Source organism: Felis catus, chromosome B2 (assembly GCF_018350175.1).
Source record: "Felis catus isolate Fca126 chromosome B2, F.catus_Fca126_mat1.0, whole genome shotgun sequence".
Classification (NCBI taxonomy): domain Eukaryota; kingdom Metazoa; phylum Chordata; class Mammalia; order Carnivora; family Felidae; genus Felis; species Felis catus.
The window spans coordinates 120,806,166-120,825,080 of NC_058372.1; the positions used below are offsets into that span (position 1 = coordinate 120,806,166).

Sequence of the window (18,915 nt, forward strand, 5' to 3'; positions counted from 1 at the left end):
TTGCATAACGGTGTAGACAATTGTTTAAGCTTTACTGTGCTACCACCAAATATATTCGCTGGAAAAAAGTTATTAATGATTGGCCACTTTCATTGTTCAGACCATCATGTCTGACTATAACACAATAGGTGGCTGAGAAAATCTAATCTTCAACACTGTACATGGATTCGGTCTCAGTTCAATAGACCATTTGGATTTGTCCACAACTAGTCAGTGTCTAGTCCACAACTAGATTTTTCTTTCTCCCATTTAAGACGTGTTGTTTTCCAGTGGTTCGCAGTCAAGGCCACACATTACAATGAGAAACTTCAAAAATAAATACCAGTGCCAGGACCCCATGCAAGGGGAAAGGGGACTGGGGTATGCCCAGGAATCTCTGTCATGCTTAAACCAACCTCTGCCAAACAGAAGTAACATGAATTCAGTTGTATTTATCCACCGGGTGCAGGGAAGAAACTAAGTATGGTGATTTCAGGGTCACAGTACGTAAGGATAACATAAGGAATGATGTCCAGCCTAAATTAAATGATGAAAAAACACTTATTCCTGGCATCATAAAAATGAAAGAGAGAGAGAGAGAGAGAGAGAGAAATGTTTTGAATAATCTCTCAGTGCAAACGACAATGTATTTCTTAGTATTTTTTCTCTTCAAGCTTACCTCCAAAAGGGAATTTGACAAAGGGGGCGAAAATAGAAATCTGGATCTGGGTTTTCAACGTTTTTTTTTTTTTGTTTTTTGTTGTTGTTTGTTTATTTATTTATTTATTTTTGGGACAGAGAGAGACAGAGCATGAACGGGGGAGGGGCAGAGAGAGAGGGAGACACAGAATCGGAAACAGGCTCCAGGCTCCGAGCCATCAGCTCAGAGCCTGACGCGGGGCTCGAACTCACGGACCGCGAGATCGTGACCTGGCTGAAGTCGGACGCTTAACCGACTGCGCCACCCAGGGGCCCCTGGATCTGGGTTTTATATGAGGTTCTAGGAAAAATATTCCTACTGCTTTCCTATACAGAAGCTACGTCAGATTCAAGGCCAATGTGATTATAATTTGCTCTTTGCTATAATTCTTAATGTTTTATTTTCTTTTAATAAAAAAGTCTGATATTCAATCTTCCAATAACATTTTAGCCAGAGTCTAAATTGTCAAATGCAATTGCCAACAAAGGCGTGGTTTCTTTTTCCCTCTGTGAATGGAACTAGATACCTCCATTTAACTACCTGCTGTTTTTCTCGTGCAGTGGGCTAACTACACAGTATTTAATAGTCTACAGGTCTGAAAATATTTCTTATATGCCTTGGCTTTCACAGAGTGCTTCTGCAAAACCAGTTAATAATCTGGCCATCCCAAGAGTCCAGAATGTTGAGTTAATTTTTTACAGAGGTTCCCAGATGTGCTGGGAGACTCACTTATAGGAGAGCCAGGCAATATTTTTTTTTTTTTTGTAAGATTTCATTTGACCTTTCTTGTATCTGATATGAAACACATGTTAAAAACAATACCTGACAATTATGAAATGCATGTTTTGCGTAAGCAAAAACACCGTGAATACATCTCTTACAAAGTTTTGAAAGGCAGAGATGGAAGGTTTTCGCTGCAAAACTGTATTAGCATTTAGCCAAGTTAATCATACATCTCGACGATGATTCTTTATCCCACATGTCCTTGGTATTCAGTGGGTAGGTCATTAGGCCCATGGAGAAATAAGTGGGAAAATGTCCAAGGGATGAAAAACGTCTATATAGCATGTGGAGAAGTGGATAGTTTTACCAGGTACTGAATTTCAGCTTTAAGAGGTGCAGGTTCTGATCCCAGCCAGAACACTTGAGAGGACTAACTGCTGGGAAGGAAGAAGAATAACAACGTGAGCCTGTGAACGTTCCAACGAGATCCTGCGTTAGCTGTTTCTTCTCGCAGGTATTTTCCACATGCAGCTGACTTTTGTTTTTTCTTTCGGTCTCCCTTTTCTTTTCTACCTATTTTGCAGTGGGCTCTAGAAAATCCTTTTGAATTGAGTCTCTCTTTTATCATTCTGTATAGAGAGCATATAATACTTAACGGAACGTAATTGTGGATCCGGAGTTCGGTCAAGGATCAAACAGACATTGCAGATGTTTAAAGGCATATAGGACCGCTACTGAGGAACGGATGAAGCTACCTTTAGCCGTCTTAAAATATGGAAGCGAATGCCCCCGCAATCTGGCATTGCAGTTCCTCCTAGACCTAGAGTAGCGGACATTTAAAGTCGCGCTGTATTTCAGCAAGTAATTACTAATCATATTTCTATGGAGTCTTTACGGGCCAGGCATATTTATTATCTCATTACTCAGTTAATCCTCTGAACACCCTCTAGGCACTCTTACTGTCCCTTTTCGGAAGGAGGGGAAATATGGACAAGTTAACCTTTCAGACCTTATTCAGACAAGTGACCCTGGCAAAATGGCAGAGGAGTTGCCTCCAAGATCCCCTCCTGGACAGAAACCTCAAAAAGCAAGCAGGCACTGTCAGAATCAAATGTGTGAAAACTCTGGAAAACAGAGGTTTATAGCAACCAAATGAAGGTTGAATTTTCAAAAAGGGGGGCAACTTAAAAATGGTAGGAAAGCTTTGCAATGCGATTGCTTGCCTCGCCCCAACGTCCTCCGGCCCAGGGGCAGTCCTCAAGAGTCAGCCCCCTCCCCCGCCCTCCCCACCTGCTCCCTCGTTCCCGGTCCTGACCTTGGGCTGCATGTCTCTTTAAACCTGTCCAGGAGCTACCCCAGGCTTGCTGCAAGGGACTCATCCCTCAGCCAGGCCAGAAACGTGTGTGCTGGAAAACTTCAGAAGGTGAAAAACAAGGGCGGCCTTCTAGGGCAGGAGAAGAAATGAAAAGCATACTGTTATAGTGCTCCACCGTAACTCACTTTGTGCTCCCAACATCCGTCTGAGGAAGGGATTATTATCGTTGTGCCCATTTTACAAATGCCGAGATAAGGTAACTTGGAAAAGGTAAATGCAGCTAGCAAGCCCAGGCTTTTAACCACAACATCATAATGCCACTCAGGACTTAAAAGTCAAATGACTTAGGTTGCAAACACTGCATGAGTTATTAATAAGATCTGATTTGGAAATGTTAATTGGAATTTAGTCTTTTTAATTTTAGGGCTTATTCCTGCCTCCTTGGTCTGTTTGAAAAAGAAGAAAGAACGGAATTCATTCTATTTTTAAAAAAGTATTTATTTGTTTTTGGGAGACTGCAAGCAGGGGAGGGTCAGAGAGAGGGGGACGGAGGATTTGAAGTGGGCTCTGTGCTGACAGCTTCATAGACTGAGCCACCCAAGTGCTCCTGGAATTCATTATTATTATTTTTTTAATGTTTGTTTATTTTTGAGAGAGAGAGAGAGAGAGAGCACAAGCAGGGGAGGGGCAGAGAGAGAGGGAGACATAGAATCTGAAGCAGGCTCCAGGCTCTGAGCCATCATCACAGATCCCAACGTAGGGGGCTTGAACCCATAAACCATGAGATCATGACCTGAGCCGAAGTCGGACACTCAACCGACTAAGCCACTCAGGCGTGCCTGGAATTCGTTCTTGTTACCATCACTGTTCACTTTCTTTCCAGACGGTATAAAATATATTACTGTTTTAAGTATTTGTTGTGGGAAAATAAAGATGATAAAAGGATACTTTTTCACAAAACAATGATTAGAAATTACTTAGGGGAAAAAAATCTCCATTTCAAGGTAATAGAAATAAAAAAGAGGGGAGGGAATAGAAAAGGTACAAAAACATATGCTTCCTGAATAAAGCAAAGCCTTTCTACTGCTTATGATTTATAATTTAGATATTCCTAGGCTCTAAGCACTGTAGAAAAAGGGGCTGTGTTCACTAAATTTCAGTGCCTTAGCATAACAGCATACTAGCACCCACAATAGGAGTTACATAGCCAAGTAACTTGTTACATGAATGAATGATAAACTGTGGTTTTACATGTGTGTGTATATATCTTACTGCTCAATTCTGCTCAAAACCAGAAGTGTGTCCTACGTAAGCATAGATAGGTCACTGCTTATGTCACCTTGTTTTCAATGTATCCCAAGGTCCCCCAGGGGGGTTCCAAGTGATGTTTACAAAGCGAATGAAAGTTCACGTCTTGTACCTGCTGTGGCTGGTTGCTACAAATCACTGGGGCTGCAGAAGAGAGATACCGAGGGTGGGGCGGCAATGGGTAGATTTATGGCAAGGCTTTGTCTCACGCACACTATGCTTATTAATGCCTCGACTTGGTCCCTACACCTCCCTTACTCTTCACCGAGTATTTTAAGCTAACAAGAGTAAGCCTGAAGCACCCAAGTGCATAAAGGAAAATGAATCTGAGCAGCCTATTACTTAAACATCTGCTAAATCATTCCGTGCTGTTTACCCTGTAACCATACAAAAGTGCCAGTTCCATTTATATTGGTCACATATGCTTAGTTTCTTAAAGGAAATGGAAGAAATATCTTTTCAGAGCTTTCATGGGAGTAATTGTCTTTAAACTAAATTGATTTTTGAAGGGAAAGAAAGATCTGTCCCTAGTGCCCCAGGAGCCACCACCAACAGTTTCTTGTGGGTTCTTCCAGGAAATTTCCATGCATACATACCCAAATGTGTGTCTGCAATGGTTTCTTTGCATGCGCGTGTGTGTGTGTGTGTGTGTGTGTGTGTGTGTGTGTGTACCTGCACCTACATCTCTGGGCTTTGTGTCCATGGTGAATAGTGCGAATGAGGCTTCAGGGTCAGGGTCAGGAAAGGAGGGGCGCCTGGGTGGCTCAGTGGGTTGAGCTTCTGACTTCCGCTCAGGTCATGATCTCACGGTTCGTGAGTTCAAGCCCCGCATTGGGCTCTGTGCTGACAGCTCAGAGCCTGGAGCCTGGTTTGGATTCTGTCCCTTGCTCTCTCTCTGCCCCTTCCCTGTACATTCTCTCTCTCTCTCTCTCTCTCTCTCTCTCTCTCTCTCTCTCTCAAAAATAAATAAACATTAACAAAATTTTTTTTTGAGGGAAAGGAAAAGGCTTGCTTAGAATCTTTGTAATTTCTTTCCTGCACTCAACACTTCTATTATCAACACCTTGTTCCCCAATTCAAACCACTAAAAAGTCTATGTACAGAAGGGCATTTAGTTCAGGGCTTTAAGAGTTTGATATGATAATTAACAGGACTTGACCTTGCAGTAAGGCTGCTGAGTAAGGCTGGAGGACGACAGCCCAGAACACAACAGTTTATATAACTCTCCTCGAAATGAGTTAGACTTTAGCCCTTGATGCTATGGAAAATTTGCCCCCAAGGTTACTGAAGCAGGTTATAACCGAAGACAGTATACTGATTTATCGCCCCACTCCTTAAGTAATCCAAGCTGCTCATTAAAAACCTAAGTGGAAAATGCCTTACCAATGTATTTTAAATAATACGTGTTTCCCTTTTCCCCACATAAAAGGATAGGATTATCGACGGTATTTGATTAGAATGTTTATGTTTTAAAAGAAAATAACATTTCTAATAATAAATAGAACTAATTTTTTAAACAACAATATTCAGTGCTGTCAGTGTTTCATAAAATTAGTATTATTCTCATAGATTTCTCCTTGTATTTTATTTAAAAAATATTTTAGTGTTTATTTTTTAGAGAGAGAGAGAAAGAGCATGAGCAGGGGAGGGGCAGAGAGAGAGGGAGGTACAAAATCTGAAGCAGGCTCCAGGCTCTGAGCTGTCAGCACAGAGGTCGATGCAGGGCTCAAACTCACAGACCGGTGAGATCATGATCTGAGCTGAAATCAGACACTTAACCAACTGAGCCACCCAGGTGCCCCTCCTAGTATCTTAATTTTTAAATGTCTTCTGAAAGCTACTATACCTTAATAGTTGTAATGTGTTCAGTACTTTTATTTTCTCATGTTAGGTCATTTATCCTAAATAAATAATTCATAAATTTGTGTGCACAAAGCCTTCTTAACGTTATTCATAATCACAACGCACTGGAAGCAACCTAAAATTTAATAAAAAAAAATGATTAAAGAACAGCACAGTCAATGTGCACACGGTGCCTTTTAAGTGTTTCCAATAGTCTGGAGAAATGTTACTCATGTTATGTTAAATAAAAGAAATCACAATACAAAATTGTGTTTCAGTTGTGTCTAGAAGGATAGACAAGTCAATGCATGGAGCAATGTTTATTGTTTTCCTGTAGTGGCCTTATGGATGCTGCTCTTTTGTTTCTGTCTCCTGAAATTTTAATAATATTTTAATATTATCTTCATAATGTGAAAACTATCTAGCATTGATTGATATCTATAAATCTACCTACCTACGTGTCTTTCTATCTATCTATCTAACATATCTTGGAAATGGAGAGAAACAATTGGAAAGGCCCTAATATAAAGTATTACTATATAAATATATATATGACATGCATTTTGCATACATATGCAATATATATGATGTGCATTTTGAGGCTGTAGTCTCATGCATCTTTCAGCATAGAATGTTGATAATCTTGAATGCCTGTGTACTCTACCTGGAGTCTTCAATTCTAGTTTAGTGTACTTGAGTTTCTTCAGACTTGTGCAGAGGTAATACTCTCTAATATTAATCTATGACAGGTTCATTTTGTGTCATTGAGGAACAGGGAACGGGGAGTGTCAAGGCTCCCGCATGAAGATTTCCTTTAAGTCCTCTGGGCCTCAGTCATTATTTCCATTGCCTACTTTCCCCATGGACCTGGTTTTTCTCCCAAGGTAAATGAAATACACGTGCCCGGGCAGTACTTTGTTAAACTCCCCAAAGACCGCTACTGAATATGCCAGACAAGGTTACTGTTTCTGGAGGCCTAAATCTTTAGACATATTGATCAAATTGCATATATTGTAATAATTTTCAGGCTGCTTTCCACCCCGCTACCCCCCTCCAAGAAAAAAAGAAAAGGAAAACAATAAACTTGGGATTCAAATATAATTCATGCAGAAATAGCCCAAAATATTCCTAAAGGCTCTAAATTTGTTCATAATCACATGGATGCCAAACTAAATTGGCATAGTTATTGTGCTGGTATTATGCAGCTAATTTTGATTCTTTTTTTTTTTTTTTTTGGCTAGAACTTACTGGAAAAACAGAATTAGAAAATTCATCCAAGATTAAGTAGAGGAAAATACTTGAAAAAAATATTAACTAGAAATACAATAAAACTTTTTTTTAAAGTTATGGTTATAATTTCTATAAATACATCTTGGAGAAATCTTACTTCTGTATTAGTGTTGCATTAAAATGTCTACTCTATATAGACTTTCTATATAATGTGTACTCTACAAAATGTCTACCAAGTCAGTTGCATTAAAAACAGATCCAAATCTAGGCCAAAAAAAAAATGTTTTTAATAATAACATACTGAAAAGGACCAATATAAAAATGAATAAATGTAGACTGAGAGTATTACGTGAAGGAGTTTTTAGGTAATCCCAACTTAGTTTGTTCTGAACTCCTGGAGTGCATGTTTAATGACTGGAGAACTTGGAAATTATTTAGAAGACAACTACAGTGATAGCAAAATGATGCAAGTGTTGCAAATTAAGACCAATGAGGAGAGGTAAATGAGTTGTTACTCATTTTCTTAAAGAAAAGCCAGATGCCAACAGAATATATTCCTTGAGTTTGGTGGAGAGCTTTTTATTCGGAAATGGTTGGCCATCTGCCTTGAGTACGAAACAAGGAAAACAGGCTAGATTTGAAGCGTGAAGGCTTTGGTTAGACGGAGTAAAAATATTCAGTTGTCAAAATGACACACAGGTGGATGTTGTGCAGTCTTCTTTAGAGCTATGAAAAATATTCTTTGGGCGCCTTTGCCTAAAGGTGAAGGATACACTCGTGTCCCTTCTAGGCCTATGGTTCAGGTCCCTGGAAAGAATCTTCTTAAAGTCCCGAAGTTAATGTAAACTCTGAAACAAAATGAGCTGACCATTGTAAACAAAAGAAGGAGAAGCAAGTAAGATCAAGATGAAAACAACTCCAAACTCTTTGCAGAAAAAAAAAGACAATAAAGGCGTTACTTCAAAATGATAAAGTTCCTTATAAAAAATGTAGAGAAGTCTTAGAAGTGGAAAAAAAAGTAGATTTTTTTTTTAACGTTTATTTACTTTTGAGACAGAGAGAGACAGAGCATGAACGGGGGAGGGTCAGAGAGAGAGGGAGACACAGAATCTGAAACAGGCTCCAGGCTCTGAGCTGTCAGCACAGAGCCTGACGCGGGGCTCGAACTCACGAGCCGTGAGATCATGACCTGAGCCGAAGTCGGATGCTTAACCGACTGAGCCACCCAGGCGCCCCAAAAGTAGATATTTTAAATAAAGAACAAGATCAAGTGTCTCACCTAAACTGTGATCTAGGTATTTCTGACAAATTCATTTTTCCAAACACCACATCAGGAAACAGAACTTCGAAACGTGGAGAGTTTAGGTCAGCGTCAACCTGACGGCCATATGCTCAGTGGTTAGCACAGAGCTGCATGGGTGTGAGGGTCCTCAGTCAGTATTACCCAATTATTCCATGAGTGTCTGACTTTTCTGGACGGATTTTAATCTTTGGCAAAAGGGTTGTAGCACCGCCAGGTTTGTTTCCAAAATAGATTGTGAGTCAGTTAGAAAAGAGGGATTCCAGGAACTAGAATTTTAGAGTAAAAAAGTTTAAAATTTTTACATATGACTCAGTTCTAGCACATTTCGCATACTATTAGGTACTTTCTCTTCCCATAATTGCTTCTACGCTTCATGCCCAGAGTTTGTTGTTTTCATCAGTAGCCTTAGAGAAGTGATTTTAAAAAATCCGTAAAAGATGATTATTTGGGGGGAGCTTGCCGGCGACTCAAATGTGATCAGAAATAGCTTTATTCTCCGCGCTTCATGTTCAAGGTTTTTGAGATGATTATACTAATTTCAGGATAGGATGGTTTACTGCCTGTTTAGTTACAACTCTCCCCTTCTCAAAAGTCAGGAGGCTATTAACTCCACAGGTAGAAGGTATTCGTGCTATTTCCGGTTTCCCTACACATCCCAACATCATTTTCATTGGTCTTATATTAATAAAATAAATCCAATTTCACTTACATACATATATATAAATATATATATATAAATATATGTATATATAAATATATATATACACACACATATACATATACATTTTAGGAAGGTGTTTTTCTACTGTTTTGTTTTCTACTAGCTCTTTGTTTTTTTCTATCCTATTACATAGTCTGACTCCACTGAAATAGCTTGCCACCAAAATATTCTCTTCTCTCGAGCAAAGATCTACTGAAGGGAGTTAGTAAGCCATGGGCTTGCAGTCTCAGAGGATTTCAATTAGAATAAACTTGCCATTGAGAAAAGTAGACTGTAAATAATTCACATAACACAAAATTCTGCACCCCTAAAAATGTGAATAGAAATCTTACTTCCCGGTGTGACGGTGCCCTCAGTTTATGTGACCTAATAATTCTTTTTTTAGAGTATGATTGTTCTGGAGTCTAGAATTTTTTCAAAGAGATTATATGTATCTCTGGGAAAGGATTGCCTTCCAGCTGGAAAGATAATCGTTCTTCCATTCTCCCACCTTCTGCGTAGAAAAGTAAATACCTTACTTCCTGCCGAAGCACACCGGGATTATTTCTCACGAGAGCAAGAAAATGGGGTGATTTACGAATTAGGAAAGTGGCCATAAGGTCTTCGAGAATCACTGGCTTTAGATGCAGGGAGGACCCTGGGAATCTGGATTATTAATTCCTTCCTAAATGACACGAATTAGGTATGAAAACTGCTTTTGAGAAGCCTGCTAACATCAGGGGTGAGGTAAGTTCCCTCTCAGCATTAATTACACTAACTGCAAAATAAAGAAAGGGATTCCGGCGACTCCTTCCCACATGGCAGAAATCCACAACGGATCTGAAACTAAAGAAGTAGGGACCCAAGTCAAATGAATTGACATGCAAGTTCGTTTTTTTTTTTTTTTAATGGAGACTAAAGAATATTCATTTTATCCCATGATTCCCCAAATCAGTCAGTTTTTCTTTCTCAATTCCCTCAAACTTTCATGCATCAAAGGATGGTCCTGAGATTCTGACATGGAAATAATTAGTGCTTTTAATTAGCACGGCTGGGAAATAAGGCAGACCGGCCTTAATAAGGGTCTCCAATCTGGAGCACGTTAAAGTAAAACCGCTCCCCCCCCCCCATATCAAAGTACGTTCTACTGATGAATAGACGAAATGAATTATTTTGCAAAACGCAAAGAGAATGATTGGATTCAGAACAAGTTCGATGCATTAAGAAAGGAGACACCTTGGAACTCTGGGGGAGACGCCTTGGAACTGTGGGACCTAGGAATTAGATTGTCTCAGGTGTTCACCAACATGGTTCTAGGACACACTATGCGCACGGCATGGTTTTTAATTGCTAAAAGCCTAAGTAAGTATCTGTGCTGCATAATGCCTGTTTGGAGGGCCAAAATCCAAAATGAAAGTTATCAAATATATCAGAAGCATGCCAGCCAGCATTTCTGAATTCGGTGTTAATGGCTGAATACATACTTGGCGGGAAGAAAAGGGCAGTCGCATCACCCCAGATCGACAGTAGCCAGCAACATCTGGAATCCTAATGACCCCAGAAGATTTGGGGCCTTTGGGGGACAGCCATCTGGTGCAAAGTAAATCTGAACGAAGCGTCCCACCCCACAGAAAGAGCTTCATTGTGCTGCTGTGAAAAGCAGTCGGCCCTACTTCCCTTTGACAACATGTAAGTTTCTCAGTTAGTGAATGATCCAGAGGAATATATGTGCACGGGGTATTTACGAACAGTTTTGGATCTAAAACCATGACAACCTGGCAGATAAGACCATAGTCCAGGATATAGTCAATGAAGGAAATCTCTGTTTGGAAAGGAATAGGCAAATTCTGTTATCTTTATCTGATCTTTTAGCAATTTCTGATGGCAGTGTCAGTTTACGGGTTCCCCCAGGCCCTCAGCTCTTTATCTGTAAAATGAAGGGCTTGGCCTGTATGAATTTTGTGGGCCCTTCCCATCCTCACATCACATCGGCTTGTGATTTTATAGAATACGTGCTGGGCACGCAGAGAAAGGACTACTGAAGAAATGACAGCAAACATTTGACGCTGGCTCTAGGAGAGAGAGAGAGCATGACAGCCGAAGTTGGGCAGAAGCTGCACCCAAAGACGACCTCCTAAACGATTCCAAATGCGCTTAATAATCCTGCCAGCAAATGAAGCCAGTGTCACCCTTGCTGTAAGCTACCTACACACGATGCACAGCTTGTTGGGTCCACCCTGCATTAAGCACACTATAGAAAGGTCTGGTACAACGTACGGCTTCAGCAGAGACTGATGATGCCCGCGTGACAAGAAGCCGCCTTGCAAGGCAATGCCTGGAGGGCATCACGTAGGAAAAGGGCATGGCAGAGTCTGGGAGAGAGGAGATGGTTGTGGAGATGAAATAATGCACGTGGAGTGTTAAGGTGCTCAGCGTTCGGTAGATATTCAGAAATGACATGCTGGTTATCACTGGTGCCATCATTGTTGTTAGCGCTAGCTGAATCGTGAGTGTGAATGTTGGATTTGCCCAGAGGGAATGTTCGTGAAGGAGTAGAGAGGAAAATTCTTACATCAGGCACCAAAGTGGTTATAGACGAGCCGGAAGCGTCTTGGAGGTCAGTAGATGATGACAACGAAGGGCCTGGCTGAGGAGAGCCGGTGAAGTTCTTGAAGGGTAAGTTAGAGCCGGCCGGCCAAGCTCTTGGCCTCCAGACAGAGGAGGCTGGAGGAGCCATTAATGCTTGAGGGCATCAGAGAAGATGTGTCACCTTTAGTGCAAAGCCAAAGTTCAAGTAAGGCAGCATTTTCCTGAAGATGTTTCTTTAAAAAAGGTGTTGGATCCAGTGTATGTGGGGAAGGTCAGGCTCTTCCCTCGGAGGCGGGGGGGTTCACAGAGCACATTGCCCAAATGAAGTCTCTGAGACGTCTAACCTGGCCTTTTCGAAACGCACTTGGCCAACAAACTCTGCTTAATATGTGGTACGTATTCCGATCTGACAGAATAAGACGAGAAGGCAGAGGGAGGCTTTTGAGGTTAACTTTAGTGATCTAATGGAGTTTGCCGACGGATGTCCGAGAGGAGGCTGTGGAAAGGAGAAGCCAGGGGGGTCATGGTGTTGCTGCCTGAGAAAAAGGACAGAGCAGAGGAGGTCCTGAGTGAGAGGAAGTGATTGCACAGCGCTGGTAGTCAGGAACCCCAGAGTTTGAGCAGGAGGACCCTTTGGGGAACGTGGCGGCATGGACTGTTGGTGCCGAAATGAGATTTTGAAATAAGGAACGCGCGTGAGGAAAACAGGTGGTCTGGGCCGACAGCGGAGCTGTTTGGACCATCTGAAATGTATCCAACCCCGCTTTATAAGACTTCAAACATTTGCAGGTTTTTATATATTCGCAACAGTAATCTGTCCTCAACTGTGAACTGGAATGCAGTGGCAGTCTGAATAGATATTTCAACTCGTGATGAAAAACCTCAGCAAGAGCCTCATGTCTTCCAAATAAAAAACACTTAAAAGCATTGTCACCAATACATTTCCTGATTTAGCTTCTGCCTTCTGATGCAGGAAACATAGAATCAATTCTAATGAATTCCTATGAGAATACTAAAGAATATATGCCCTCTGTAATAGACTAAGGATTAAGTTTCACTTCGAAATTGCCTGAATGGAGGCATATTAACAGTATATTATAAAAACTATAACTGGGGAAATTCATTACCTACCAAGTTATAGCCTTGCTATTTTCATGGTAATTTACAGTTTTAAAGTACAGTCCTTGAAGAAATTCAATCGCTAGTAATTTTCTCATCTATACTATTCATTAACCCTGCATGAAGGAATTGTACTGTCTGGGATATTCTCAGAAAGCTCAAGATGATGTCCATCAATATATAGATAACTTTCATTTCTGTTTTTCATACTCTATTCCATTTTTGTCTTTACAGGTGAGACACAGAATCCCAAAAGTTTTGCCCTAGAGAAAGGCACACTTGAAGATCTTTCTTCCATTTTCCTCACGAGGTTAGCTCAAGAGATTCAGAGACTGACGTAACAACGGAGACCGGAAATAAGTTGACAAAATACCTTGACTAATGAAGAGCTCATTTGTCTATAGGAGTTACACTGACACAAGTTCATTCAATAATGTACTCGCTTTGTGATCTCTTCTTCCTCTTTTAACTGCCTTTTTGCTGAACAAAAATACATAGGACATAGGCTTATGATTAGTGAGTATGGTATCCAATGGATACAAATTATAAGGTAAAGGGAAGGAGTAGATGGGCACATTACATGTGTTTCAGAACCATATAATTTCATGGTGTAGACCTGTTTGGGGGAGGAGGGAAGCAGCAAATGTCCATACATTCTCTCATTTAAACCTCACAGCAACCTTGTTCAGTGTTTGTATCAGTATCCATTTACAGACAGGGGAACTCAAAGACACTGATGGGTTGGAACAGGGTTTTGAACTGGGAACTCCAAAATGATGTTTGATGCATTTGTGAGCCAGTGATTTTTTTTTTAAATATTGGATAATATCAAGTAGCAAGCCTAGAGATGTGATGGGCTGACCAGCACATTTCAAAGCTTTGTTCTTACTGTTCCTTTTAAACCCCGGAGCTCGAACTAACCGCCCCCCGCCCCATTCTCTATCTCCACCATCCCATCCCCCAGTACGGTCACCCATGACAGGACAAATTGTTAGCCGCTTTGAGAATGTTTGTGCACTGCAGAGTTGAGGAAGGGGGAGGAAGCAGTGCATCCCAGAGCAGAGGGGAAAATCCCTCTTTTGATGAAACATCCTGTGTGGCCATTCCGAAGCTTGGATTTCCCCAAAGTGAGGTTACGCAGCATGCTGTTGCTTGTCACATGGCCTCAGTTCAAAGTCACATCTGCTGTGGCCTTTTGTAAAATTTACCTATATATGGCCCACACAAAGCCACAAACACAGAACCCAAAATAGCGTTGACCTCTGAGATATTCAGCAGAAAGAAACGGCACCATTTTTATGAATTCAGTGCATGAGATACACCACAAGGAGGAAATGAACCCTATTAGCTTAAACATGCACCTCCTTTCCATACTGAAAGATTAATTTGGATGACTGCGGTTTAATATTGTTACTTGTGTTCAGTTACGAATGTAACTTGACGGATTGGGAAAGCAGGTGCTTGACTGATGCACACCGTGCCTGAGACCCATGAGTCAATGTCACTGATTTACAAGCTGTCCTTACCATGAAAACGAAAGCCAGAGCCAACTCTGTGTCATACAATTTATGCCATTCACTGAAATTACAGATAATTTCAGTCTGTGCATTTGTGAAATAGTCTATGCCATTTTTGCTTTAAATGTCTTTTGAACTTGGTATTTCTAACTTGTCTAAATAAATATTATCATCCATAATAACCATTACCAATCCATTAGGAGGCTTCATGAAAGTACATACAGCTTTTAGACTTAATCCATGCAATAAAGCCTTATGACTTCTGCCTCCGTCTTTGATAAACAGTCGAGTTCTTACAGCTGTTATTATTTCACTTACAAAGAAAATTGGAACTTTTGCATCCTTCAGGGACTAAAACTCACTTAAAAAAAACCATTTCTTCAAATTCTGTTATTTTTTTTTCCCTCATGTGTATGGAAAGCTATGGGTCTGATGAGTGTAGCTGATTGCAGCATTGTGCTGAAGGCCAAGGCCCCTCGTTCCAGCCCACGGGAGCTCAGCTAGGTTAACCCTCCAAGTCTATTGAAAATTTGTTCTATTAGTCTAGGCCAGATTAGGTGAGAGAATATAAATAGATCCGCACAAATCCAGTCTTTGATGCCAGGAGATTGTAGCTCAGACCACACTCAACATTGATACAGGGGCGGCCAATAATGTCATCTCCCCAGAGACTGATGACACCGAAGCAGGAGCACCTTAGAGACACCTGTCCTCCCCCACCTTTTACAGCTGTTTGCTTACTCCTGTACAAGCCACCCTAACAGAGAGAACTCCCGGACGCTGATCGCAGTAGGCTCTGCCTCTCCAAGACGATTTTGGATTTCTCACATCCAACACCAAATGGAGTATATAGCCTGGGATTGTTCGTATCACACCCAGGTCATTTCTTCTCTCTCTGTATTCCCCGCTCCACCACAACCACCATCCTTGTGGAAGTTTCTCAGTTCGACACGCTAATTCTACCTTTTCTCTTTTGTCACTAAATAATGACCAACTTAGCGAACCACAAAGGTTGCTCTTGAGTTCACACCCCCTTTTTAAGTCATTTTGCCCCCATATCAGTAACGAGAACTCTTTGGTTAATATCACCCTTTCCCAAATCTGAAATCCTTGTTTCTCTTTGCAAAACAAGAACCCAGCTGATTGTATTCAATCTCAAGCACATTTGTCCTTAACAGGGTTAGAGCCATAAACCTTAATCCTAGGCCCTGAATCTCCAAAAGAATTTCTGGAATTTGACTCTCTCCTGTCCATTCTTTATGCCTATGATAACACTTTGTTGTGATTGAAACATGTAAATGGATCTTTGTTTCCCAAGGATAGTACGGAAATTATTTTAAACGCCTTGCGAAAAGCCTTAGCGACCTGGACTCTTGTTTTCCAGTTCAGTTTTATTTTCCTTGTTTCAATTTTACTGTGTTACTTAAGTCCTCCAGGTTTTTGGTTATTGGTCCCATCTGCCTGGCTTCCTATCCCCATCCTTCCCTACCTCACTAATTTACTCATTCTTCACCTCTTAGTTGAGAGTAGTGTTCTGCTGGGAAGCCTTCATCGATCCCCACGTAGTCAGCTACGGGACCCTCTTATGAGCAATCTATACATTCCCCTCTGGTGTCATGTATCCCAATGATTATAACTGCCTGGTTACTTGTCAGTATTTCCCCCCTCTCCTGAAAACACTGCACAGGATACTAACTGCCTGGTCTATAACAGAAACTCTCGACAAACGCTAGTTGAGAGAACAAACCAAGGCTATGTTGTAGGAGGGGATTTGGCATTCTGGTGTCCCCGTCACCATTTTGCATAGGTGGTTGCTACCCGAAAGTTCTGCCATCATGCTGGTGTCAGACTGATGGTTTTCAAAAAATAACTCAGTGCTGCTGATACACACAATTGTAAGCCAAAAAGAGAACTCAAGGGTCATTAACTTTTCTTTCCTTTTCTTTGGTACCACCAAATTAACGCATTTAGCATTTTCTGATCTACAAAGACTTATAACCCCTGCTCCCTATGACTTAACTAGGAAGCCACCCATCTGCTACTCATCCAACCCAGCCAGGGTTGCATTTTCCCTCAAAGAGAACTGTAGGTGAATCTCCTGAAATGGTCATTTTATAATCACCTCAAAGGGAAAACAACCTACCAGCCTAAGAGGGGAGTGATTTGAGAACAGAATTATGTATTTACAGTTATCAAGGCTGATGGACACTGGAAAAGTAAATTAAAATTATAGATAGCAAGCTGTGGAGTTTGGCTTGACTTCAAAGGGAGTTTTAATATGTTCTTAGGCCAATGTCTGCTACTCAAGGTCGATAAGAAAAGTTTAATCTTCTTGTGGAATAGAGCTGAGTCACTTTCATCATATCGGTGTACTTGGCTGGTTGTCATGATTCTCTCAAGAGATGATGTCACCCAAATTGAGCTTTGCTAGAGTCTTGCCTAGAAATAGATTGACTTATTTACTAGCTCACAAAGACAAGGGGTTCTAAAATCAGTGACAAGTGAAAATAAAATGTCTTATTTATCCCAAACACCATGGACAGATGCGTGTCTTGGCACATTTAAGTATTCATCCACGGCTGTCTGTAAGCAGAATGGACGAGGAGAAATTTACCTTTTGCGAATAGGAAATATCAAGGTGATATTGATCATTTTTACTTCCTTTTTCTTTGTTTACAAGATGAGTCTTCAGGCTCCCAAAGGTAAATTTTAGAATTGTCACACTGCTTTAAGAAATTGTCATAAACTCTTTCCCCAAATCCTTCATTTCTTGTTTAATTTGTTCTTGATGGCATTGTTTACACTATAGGGATGCTCCTTAATAGATTAAATTCTATCATTTCAATAAGTCATCCAAGGAAAATGTAGCACAGACTTTGAGGAAAAAGAGAAAGAATGGCAAAAAATCAAATGGCATACAATTAAACTTTGCTTTATTTCCCTAAATTTTGCTCTTGCCTGTAAGTTTTTAGTAGTTTATAAAAAGTCTTCTTTTAACATTTTCAAAGTCTCCAAACTACTACTACGAAGGGATATTATTTTAGTGGAAAATAGCCATATGGTTTCTGGGAAGGACTATACTAAAAGGAATAAGTTTAATTAGAAGCAGGAAAGATTTGGTTACATACAAGAGCCAACAAAATATGCTCCAACCCAAGGGTAAGTGTAAGCACTGTCTAGAGATTTCCAGGAGAAGGCAGGGAGGAACTTTCCTGGAATATTTTATGTCCTATGCAGCCTAGTTGGATTCCCTAATCCGTTTCCAGACTTCTCACCGGGGAAAGAGGCATACTAGTAGGATGTAACTCATGGGAGAGTTCGGGTGATACAAACGAAGAAAGACTGCCATGGGTTCAGGCATCAACTTACTTTGCCCCAAAGTTTCATCTCTCAAATTTAATTTTTGTGACTTGAATCACATCTTTAAACACAGCAGAGGACTGGGCCAAGTTGTGGATAAACAGTCCTTCGATCAGTGCCTAGAGGGGAGAGTGGGAGACCTGGAGTCCATGCTGCCTCCTTCGGTGCCCTGGATCCTGAGAGAATTCCCCTCTAGAGCCTCGGTCCTTGCCTCTGGGAGAGAAAAGGAGCTCTCAATTGGATGGAGGTGGCCTCCTGGTTCCAAGAACCCTGGAAACATGGGCTGCAAACACATAAGTACTCTTGGAAAAGGAGGAGCCAGCTCCCTGGTTATCAAGCTGTCTGGCCAGCTACAAAATGTGCACATGGAACAGACAGAAAGCCATCCTTGGCTAAGACCTGGCATTGTCTCACATGCAACCCTTCTGGAGGCAACAGGGCCTTGCTCAGTACGGCTTCTGAAGGAAGAGTGTGAATATTTTAGCTTCAAGCTAACGTAGACATCAAGTTCGCATAGTACAAAAAGTAGACCTTTTGGAGAAGATAATACTCGAGGCTCAGACGGGGGAAAAAATCTGCCACAGGTAGGATTAAAAGAGACTTTGTATCCACGTAAAAATAATTCATTTAAGTTGATGAAAATTAACACAAAATTGCAACAGATAAAGAGGCAAGGGTTGAATGAAATAATTCCCATGTTGAATTACTAGCAATAAATTTTAAAATGGAGAAATTCCTTAATTTTTTGGTAATCAAAGAAAAGCATGTCACATCGCTGAAGTCTCACTTAATTAAATTAACAAAAATTAAAATATGCCACTACCTTCAAGGGATGATGTACTAGTGGGATAGGTTTGTTCATATAATGCTGGATTGACGCCACTCTTTCTAAATCGGTCTCATAAGTATTTTGACAAGAACCATAATTATCTTCAAATTCTATCACTGGGGATTTATCCTAGGTTCAATTTATCCCAAGGTTATTCAAATTGAGGGGAAAAAAATCACTTGCAGCCTTATCAAAAAGAGAAAGAAAGTTAATAAGATGAGAGTACTAACAGTAGGTATATGGTTACATAGAATGAGATCAATTTGATGGGATGTTAATCATAATGATAGTTATTCAATTTAAGTTTCAACGTATACATGTTCTCAATGAATGTTAAGTGAGAAAAAGGCAGCTTCAACTATCGTATATACGGTATAACAATCATGTGCAAGATACATACA

General features: G+C 40.6%; 1 protein-coding gene and 1 long non-coding RNA gene across 4 annotated transcripts in view; one reads left to right on the forward strand and one right to left on the reverse strand.

Moving 5' to 3' along the window:
• SGK1 (serum/glucocorticoid regulated kinase 1) overlaps positions 1–18,915 on the reverse strand; it is a 113,379-nt gene that overhangs the window by 41,342 nt on the left and 53,122 nt on the right. The gene's annotated exons all lie outside the window — the stretch shown is intronic.
• Positions 877–17,271, forward strand: LOC123385546. 2 transcript variants are annotated; one of them, XR_006598309.1, is made up of 3 exons: positions 877–1,916; positions 6,617–6,751; positions 13,043–17,271. It is a non-coding gene; the product is annotated as an uncharacterized LOC123385546 (long non-coding RNA). The 2 variants fall into 2 exon arrangements; XR_006598310.1 differs by lacking the exon at positions 6,617–6,751.